At 46.2% G+C, this 9,939-nt stretch overlaps 1 protein-coding gene across 4 annotated transcripts in view; it reads left to right on the top strand.

The window, feature by feature from the left end:
• LOC147016270 (nipped-B-like protein) overlaps positions 1–9,939 on the top strand; it is a 110,035-nt gene that overhangs the window by 71,923 nt on the left and 28,173 nt on the right. The window lies entirely within an intron of this gene.

Raw genomic sequence — 9,939 nt, 5'->3', positions numbered from 1 at the left:
ATTTTGAAAATCTTAACGCTCATGTTTGAATACCGTAGTTATTAAAATTTTACTTATTCCAAAAATAGTTTTCTTATTTTTTCTGTATTCTGTACTGTATTCTGACTAAACTGTTCTGATTCAAACTTGCTGATACAAACATGTCTGAAGATAACCGTGCTAAGCGGGAGCGAATACGCGAGACAATGCGCCGTGCATGTGCAACATAGTCAGACGAAGCACGAGATGCTCACCTGGCAAGCAATACTTCGCGCGAGGCAAGGTGCCGTGCAGCTGAGTCAGATGAAGCCTGAGATGCTCGCCTGGCAAACAGCACTGCGTCCGAGGCAAGACGCCGTGCAGCTGAGTCAGATGAAGCCCGAGATGCTCGCTTGGCAAGCAACACTGTGCGTGAAGCAAGGCGCCGTTCAGCTGAGTCCGATGAAGCACGAGATACTCGCCTGGCAAGCAACACTGCACGTGAGGCAAGGTGCCGTGCAGCTGAGTCAGACGCAGCACGAGATACTCGCCTGGCAAGCAGCACTGTGCGCAATGCTAACATGAGGGCAGAGGAGACCCCTCAGCAGTGAGAAGACTGGCAGTCAAGGGATGCCCGACGCCATCAGAACGTGCACCGTGCGTGACTGGAGCAGGCGCGCCATGACAATCACAACCTTGCTCGGTATGATGATACTGATTTCTTCCGAGAGGAACTTCATGGTGATTGCAGGCAGACGCTGAGCAAGAACTCACTGTTTCAATGTCCTAATTGCTTACATCGTGGTGCCTTTGTATGGAAAGAGTAGAGGAAAGGATTCTGCTGCAACTACGGAAAGATTGACCTTAAGTATGCCCCACAAATCCCAAGCCTGGCTCAATCCCACCACAGCCTCCAGATGCTATTAAGCACCTTTTCCTTAATCAGGACTTTGTAAAGCAGGCAAAACAGTATAACGCAATGGCAAGTTTCAGTGTTCGGGAGATAAGTATGCCTGGCTTCAATCCTGGGGTGCGCATACAAGGTAAAGTTTATCATTACATTGCTGGTCCTCTTACCGAGCAGGGTTGTACCCCACAACATGCCCAGATCTGCTTCCACGATCCTGCCCATGAGCTGGCATACCGTCGTGCCCACACCTCGAACAGCAGTCTGAATGAAGATTTTTTGCTGAGGGCACAAGAGGCCATTCACGAGTGCAACCCATACGTGCAGCAGTTCAAGTCAGCCATTGAGTATGTGGCTCATAACGATAGCGCCATTGAACTCAAAATTGTCCTTACAGCTCGCACGCAGCGCCGAGACCTTCATCGTGGCACCGTCAACCATCCATCATGAGATAGCGATGTGGCTGTCATTGCTCCAGGAACAACGGCAACAGAGCAGTTTGGAAAGCTTTCTGTCACTCTTCACGTCAGAGGAGGAAGACTTCAGACAATAGACGCCATGCATCCAGCGTATGACCCATTATCATATGTACTTCTGCTGCCTTGCGGTTCCCAGGAGTACCACACTGAGCTGGCAGGAATCACACCAACATCCTTCAAGTGCGCGACACTGCTCATCACTTTAATCAACTGCTCCTTGGTGGGAAACTGACACAGCAGTATGTATGTGACATGATGGCAAAAATTGAGTCACACTACCTCAAGTGGATCCACCACAACCAGAAGTCAATCAAGGCTGAAAAGTACAAGGTCATTGTTGATGCCCTGAACAGTGATGCTGAAGTGATACCTGGACGCCTCACCATCTTGCTGCGGTCAATTTATGGATCGCCACGCTGGTATGCCAAAGAGTTCCAGGATGAAATGGCCTTGGTCCGAGTCAAGGGAAAACCCGACTTCTTCCTCACCTTCACCTGCAACCCCAAGTGGCCGGAAATCGCAGGATCGCTTTTTGAGGTTCGGCCAGCCAATCAGAGACCTGACATCATCGCTCGAGTGTTCCACATCAAGGTGGAAGCACTCCTCAAAGACCTCCTTAAGCATGACATCTTGGGGCATGTGGACGCCTATGTGATGGTGAAGGAAACGCAAAAGCGCCATCTTCCACATATACACATGCTCCTGACCATGGTACCTCGCCACAAACCCAGGACCTCAGCAGATGTTGATCGTGTGGTCTCTGCTGAGATTCCTAACAAAGACACAAAGCCGGAACTACATCGCATTGTCACATCACACATGATTTACAGTCCATGTAGGGGAATGGAACAATGCCAGCCCCTGCATGGCAGACCAGAAGTGCACAAAGGACTATCCCAAAGCCCTGCGAGAGACGACAAGCTTCTCTGACGACTCCTATCCTCTCTACAGAAGATGGGCAGAAGCAGCACCTGGTACTCCCATCATGAAGACTGTCAGAGGCGGCGTTAACGTATTAGTCAATAATGCATGGGTTGTGCCTTACAATCCATATATTCTTCTCTCGTACGATGCTCACACCAACCTTGAGATCGTATGTGTTGTCACCAGTGTGAAGTACCTCGACAAATACCTTGAAAAGGGACCAGACCAGTGCCTGGTCAGACTAGAGCCACATGAGGAGACGCAAGAGGCATTGCGACATGATGAGGTGACGCGATATGAACAAGGGCGGTACATCACTGCATCTGAGGCATACTGGCACATATACGACTTCCCCATTCAATGCAAGCACCTGCCAGGCACTTCATCTGGAGGATGAGCAGCTGATCACGTTCAATGACGAAGGTGCTGCCCAGAACCTGATGGACTCAGGGCCCCCTGCAACAACACTGACTGCCTTTTTCGAAGCCATGACTCTCCATCTACACATGTGCCATGTTGTCTATCCAGGTGTGTTTCAACACTTCACCTACTTTCGGAACAGATTTCAGTTGCGGAAGAAAATAATGAGTTTTCAGGATGATCGCATGGCTGACACGGTTGGACGACTACCCATGATTCCCTTCAACTCTCATAATGCGGAGCTGTACTATCTTCGCATGCTACTGTACCACATGCCTGGGCCGACATGCTTTCAGGACCTCTGACGTGTTGGCTGTAGGGTCATGGAGACCTATTTGGCAGCCTGCATTGCGCATGGCATTGTTGACAATGACCAGGAGATGGATTCTGTGATGGAGGAGGCTGCAAACGTCGCATTTGGCCCAGCAGTCCGTGAGGTATTTCCCAACATGCTCATGTTCGTACTCGGGGGAACACTTGCAGTTTTGGGAAAGGCACAAGTGTGTGCTGTGCGAGGACTTAATGCGTGCAGCAGGTGTGAATGAGCCAGATGAACGCATTGTGAGTAAAGTACTACTCGAGCTGAAGGACCACATTGAGAGGCACGGCTTTTCGCTGAGCGAGAACTTCGGCCTCCCTGAGCCTGATCCAGTTCACATCCAGCCTTGCATTCCTTGCGTCATCCAGCACGAGACAGAGCACAACATACCAGAGCTTGAGGCACACATCGCTGAGACAGAGGACGTTCTCAATGACGAGCAGCATGTAGTTGTCAGAACAGTGATGGAGAGTGTGGAACAGGGACTTGGCAAGATGATCGCAGTTGATGCAAGTGGTGGGACTGGGAAAACATTCACATTATCCCACATACTCAACAAAGTGCGAGCACAGGGCAAGGTAGCCCTTGCAACAGCTGCAAGTGGCATTGCAGCTACCCCTCCTGCCTAAGGGGACCACCTTTCATAGTAGGACCAAGTGCCGTCTCAATCTCACTGACGAGTCCACTTGCAACATCAGCGAAGTTGACAGCACTGCGGCACTCATCAGAATGACGCATGTCATGGTGGTGGATGAAGTGTCAATGATGGATCGCCATGCATTAGAGGCAGCAGATCGTACATTCCAGTGGCTGCGGGGTTCAGAGAAGCCATTTGGTGGCATCACAATGGTATTCAGCGGTGACTGGAGGCAGATCCTTACCGTTGTGCCGCATCGGCGCCACACTGACATAGTAGGAAGGTGCTTGAAGAGCTCATACCTGTGGAGAAATGTCGAGATTATTCGTCTCACAGAAAACATGAGGATCACTCAGGCTGCTGGAGAGCAACAAGACGAAGCAGATTTGCCAAATTCCTGCTGGATCTTGGCGAAGGAAAGATTCCTGTCATTCCAGAGGAGGGTGAATTTGCTCTTGAGCTCAACAAATCGCTCATTCTTCCTGGTGAAAGACTCCAGGACATTATCAGTTGGGTGTATGAGGACATCCACACCAACATTGCCAACTCCAAGTGGCGATGTGAGCGCATCATACTGTGCCAGATCAACTCTGAAGTTGACAAGGTGAATGAGTACATGACGAATATGTTTGCTGCAGCGTGTACACAGCGAAGTCTGAGGGTCACCATGTGTACCCGCCTGAGTTTCTACATACCCTCTGCCCATCTGGTATGCCTCCCCATCGGATCACTCTAAAGGTGGGAATGGTGATCATGCTACTTCAAAACATCGACGAGTACAACAGACACTGCAATAAATCAAGGTATGTCATCGATCAGATCCTGCCCCATCTGTTGGTTGCAAAATCTGTGGTTGGTGTCAACTCTTTACGCACACTCCTCATTCCATGCATCATCCTGAGCCTATCTGGCAACATCTTCCCTTTCACACTGCGGCGTCGGCAGTTTCCGGTGAGACCCTGCTTTGCCATAAGCGTGAATAAGTCTCGGGGGCAGTTGCTCCATCGTGTTGGGGTCTTCTTCCCAATAGACTTCTTCAGCCGCGGTCAGTTACATGTGGCGGCCAGCAGGGTTGGCAGATCAAGCAGCTTTCACATTCTTGCTCAAGATGAAGAGACAAAGAAGAAGCGTCGCTTTCTCAGCAATGTTGTTTATGAATTGGTGCTGACGAGATAAAGCTATGTACATCTAAAGAACTTAACAAATTCGTGATGATTTTGAACGAGGGCTATCCTGAAGCTATTGCCCCAAATGGCCCTCTTTAGGGCCATTTACCCCAAACGGCTACTTTGTCTTATTTGTCTTTTCTCTTTTTCTTTTGTAAAATAAAAAAACAACAAATAATATTGTATTGATAGCATTGTATTCATAATGTTTTAAAAATATTGTATTAAAAATGTTGTACCCCCTTTCTGAGACTGACCCAACCGTTTAAAAAAAAATAAATTCCAAGAAGATCTTTCGCCTTCACTGAGGCCTTTATCCCACTACAGAGAAAGATTTTGTATCTTTCTCTGTGAAAACCACTCATTATTTGCAGCAAGATTCTTTGGTAAAGACGCTGCAATGATGGATGTGAACGTTTCGAACGGGCACTGTACTAGTACCTTAAAAGATTTCAACACGTTAAACTAAACCAAAGCACTTACATGTGAAATTTGGTTGTTGTGGAAGGAAAGCTGTGATATCTGTGGCTCATTTTTTTGGAAACCAGATATAAAATGTAAAAAATATATAAAACCATATAAGATACTGCTACTGATAAGAATAATGCATTGAGTGATAAGGCTAAGGTGAAACAACTTCGGGTTTCTCTGGATGGAACATTTTATCCACGAGGAAGATTGGAAATTGATTGGGAAAAAAATGATTATGCTGAAGCATACAAGTCTTACCAAAAAGTATGTGAAAGCAATGGGAATAAATTACCCATTTTGGATATGGCAGCATTTAAAATAACTTTATGCAATCTACGCGATTGACCGATGCGCTCAAAAGGAAACTCTAAAGTCCAATGGAGTGGCTACTTCCCTCCACATTGAAAGAGGAGGGAGTGAAGAAGTTGATTCATATTGTTTGCTTTTGGAAGAAACAGAATTACAGATCAATACAGATAATGGTGTTATGATGAGTCTCACATAATTTTTTGATAAATAAATGAGTAGTAAAGTGCCAATTGGGGTATATGTTTATCAAATCAATCTTGATGAACAATCATCTTGTAATCAAAATCAAAAGCCTTGTATGATTGACGTTAATACAATTCAGAGAAAAGGAGGCGTAAGAATCGATGTTTTGCTCACAAGAGAACAGGTGAAAATCTTGAACGATACTGGCTCACTTAAAATTAATGTGTCAAAACCAATGTTGAAGAAATATTCAAGAAGTGAGATGAGTGGAGGATTTCTCCCATTTCTAATTCCTTTATTTTCTGGTTTAAGTGCGTCTGGAGCATTGACGGGCGGTATTTTCACAGCGGTGAAAACTGCTAATGAAAGGAAGGCTCAACTACTAGCTCAAAAAGAGTTGGAAAGACAAAACAATGAGTTGGAGAAACAAATTAGTGGTAGTGGTATGATTGTAGATTTTGCTGAAAAACTTGAAAGCCAACCTGATAAAGCAAAATTGTTAGTTGGAGATATGCTTTCTTCTATCACACAAGCAGGTGTAAAATTAAATAGAGGGAGTAATGGATTGTATCTTTCTAATAAATAAATGAGCATTGATGAGTGGTTTAAAGAATTTGGAAAGAATACAACATCAAATATAGACCTTGCTAAATATTGTAAGAAATTGAAAATTCATAATGTGGTTGTTTGTATGAGAGATGAATTGACAAACTTGTTTAAATATACAAAGAATATTATTAGGAATTTAGAAGATCAAAATGGAAACGGTTCTCATTGAGTTTGTATTTACAATAATCAGGTTAAATATTATTTTGATAGTTATGGTCTTCCACCACCTGTTGAGTCATGAAATTCTTTCAGAATGGTGTTTATCAAACATTTGAAGTCCAATAATTAAATCCGAAGTGTTGTCAATGATGTCGATGTGTGTTATTTCAACTCAACAACAAAAAATTTTTTTATGATGTTATTTTTAAACTCATAGATGACATGTTGGAAAAGATGGTTCTACCTTTGGTGTATACCAATAACTGGATATTGATTTATCAAATGATTACACAAAGACACAGACTGAATGACAGAAATATAGTGTAAGAAAAAATATTAATATGAAAAATGCTAATAAATTAATATATTATCCAAGTCTGACTGAGGCGAATGACTTGGTGAGATAAAGTGATTTATCACAATATATATCCTTAGATAAAACGGCTGTGTATTCCAAAGATACAGAAGTGTTGATTTTATCTCTGGATCATGCAGAATTCACAGTTCCAATTTAAATAAAATTTTATAAAGAAGGGCAAATCGTTTGTATGAGAATAGAACATTGGAGATATGATATGAATTATTTAGGGTATAATTGGTCATTTAAAATAAACTGAGAAGACCTGAAATAATTACGTCAGTCTCGTAAGGAAAAATATAATCCACTTGGTGCCGATAATGACATTTGTGGAAGCACGATTCGCAAACAACAAATAAAATAATTTAATGAGGCTAAAATTAATGACAGCTTTGCCGTAGTCTATATCATGAAAACAAAGAACAGGATTATATAGAGTAAGTCAGGGAAAACAAACTGATTTAACAATGGGAAGATGGGGAGGAATTACCTGTCATCATATTAATCTGTCATATATTTCTGATACATAAATGACAGCAAGAAGGCTTCAAGAAAATTATCATTTCTGTGTCCAAGCAAACCTACAAGAAAAGGATATTCGGTATTTTAATAAATATGTTCTGCAACATAAGAATGGGGTATTTTCAATAAATGATTGGCTTTGCACTGATGTTGCTAAATCGACAAGTTTGGATTTAACTAAAATGTTAAATCATGAAAAGGTTTTAAAGTTGAGAAAATACAAGGCTCTTAGAAATTCAGACGAAATTTTATTGGTATCTTGTTGTAAAAAAAAAAAAGAAAAAGATTTTGGATACAGGAATATCAAGAAATCCAGATGAATATATGTATGATATTCTATGGGGTGAAAGTGGTTCAAGGGAAGTAAGGGATGAGGACAGAGACAGAGACAGCGACAGAGACAGCGACAGAGACAGCGACAGAGACAGCGACAGAGACAGAGACAGCGACAGAGACAGCGACAGAGACAGAGACAGAGACAGAGACAGAGACAGAGACAGAGACAGAGACAGAGACAGAGACAGAGACAGAGACAGAGACAGAGACAGAGACAGCGACAGAGACAGCGACAGAGACAGCGACAGAGACAGCGACAGAGACAGCGACAGAGACAGCGACAGAGACAGCGACAGAGACAGCGACAGAGACAGCGACAGAGACAGCGACAGAGACAGCGACAGAGACAGCGACAGAGACAGAGACAGAGACAGAGACAGAGACAGAGACAGAGACAGAGACAGAGACAGAGACAGAGACAGAGACAGAGACAGACAGAGACAGAGACAGAGACAGCGACAGCGACAGAGACAGAGACAGCGACAGAGACAGCGACAGAGACAGCGACAGAGACAGCGACAGAGACAGCGACAGAGACAGCGACAGAGACAGCGACAGAGACAGCGACAGAGACAGCGACAGAGACAGCGACAGAGACAGCGACAGAGACAGCGACAGAGACAGAGACAGCGACAGAGACAGCGACAGAGACAGCGACAGAGACAGCGACAGAGACAGCGACAGAGACAGCGACAGAGACAGCGACAGAGACAGCGACAGAGACAGCGACAGAGACAGAGACAGAGACAGAGACAGAGACAGAGACAGAGACAGAGACAGAGACAGAGACAGAGACAGCGACAGCGACAGCGACAGAGACAGCGACAGAGACAGCGACAGAGACAGCGACAGAGACAGCGACAGAGACAGAGACAGAGACAGAGACAGAGACAGAGACAGAGACAGCGACAGCGACAGCGACAGAGACAGCGACAGAGACAGCGACAGCGACAGCGACAGCGACAGAGACAGCGACAGAGACAGCGACAGAGACAGCGACAGAGACAGCGACAGAGACAGCGACAGAGACAGCGACAGAGACAGCGACAGAGACAGAGACAGCGACAGAGACAGCGACAGAGACAGCGACAGAGACAGCGACAGAGACAGCGACAGAGACAGCGACAGAGACAGCGACAGAGACAGCGACAGAGACAGCGACAGAGACAGCGACAGAGACAGAGACAGAGACAGAGACAGAGACAGAGACAGAGACAGAGACAGAGACAGAGACAGAGACAGCGACAGCGACAGCGACAGAGACAGCGACAGAGACAGCGACAGAGACAGCGACAGCGACAGCGACAGCGACAGAGACAGCGACAGAGACAGCGACAGAGACAGCGACAGAGACAGCGACAGAGACAGCGACAGAGACAGCGACAGAGACAGCGACAGAGACAGCGACAGAGACAGAGACAGCGACAGAGACAGCGACAGAGACAGCGACAGAGACAGCGACAGAGACAGCGACAGAGACAGCGACAGAGACAGCGACAGAGACAGCGACAGAGACAGCGACAGAGACAGCGACAGAGACAGCGACAGAGACAGCGACAGAGACAGCGACAGAGACAGCGACAGAGACAGCGACAGAGACAGCGACAGAGACAGAGACAGAGACAGAGACAGAGACAGAGACAGAGACAGAGACAGAGACAGAGACAGAGACAGAGACAGAGACAGAGACAGAGACAGAGACAGAGACAGAGACAGAGACAGAGACAGCGACAGCGACAGCGACAGCGACAGCGACAGAGACAGCGACAGAGACAGCGACAGCGACAGCGACAGAGACAGCGACAGAGACAGCGACAGAGACAGAGACAGAGACAGAGACAGAGACAGAGACAGAGACAGAGACAGAGACAGAGACAGAGACAGAGACAGAGACAGCGACAGAGACAGCGACAGCGACAGAGACAGCGACAGAGACAGAGACAGCGACAGAGACAGCGACAGAGACAGCGACAGAGACAGCGACAGAGACAGCGACAGAGACAGCGACAGAGACAGCGACAGAGACAGCGACAGAGACAGCGACAGAGACAGCGACAGCGACAGCGACAGCGACAGAGACAGCGACAGAGACAGCGACAGAGACAGCGACAGAGACAGCGACAGAGACAGCGACAGAGACAGCGACAGAGACAGAGACAGCGACAGAGACAGCGACAGAGAC

Source organism: Eptatretus burgeri, chromosome 11 (assembly GCF_056783735.1).
Source record: "Eptatretus burgeri isolate ZD-2024b chromosome 11, Ebu_testis_v1, whole genome shotgun sequence".
NCBI lineage: Eukaryota > Metazoa > Chordata > Myxini > Myxiniformes > Myxinidae > Eptatretus > Eptatretus burgeri.
The sequence above is the reverse complement of the archived record's forward strand: the minus strand, read 5'-3'. Positions and strand labels throughout refer to the sequence as shown.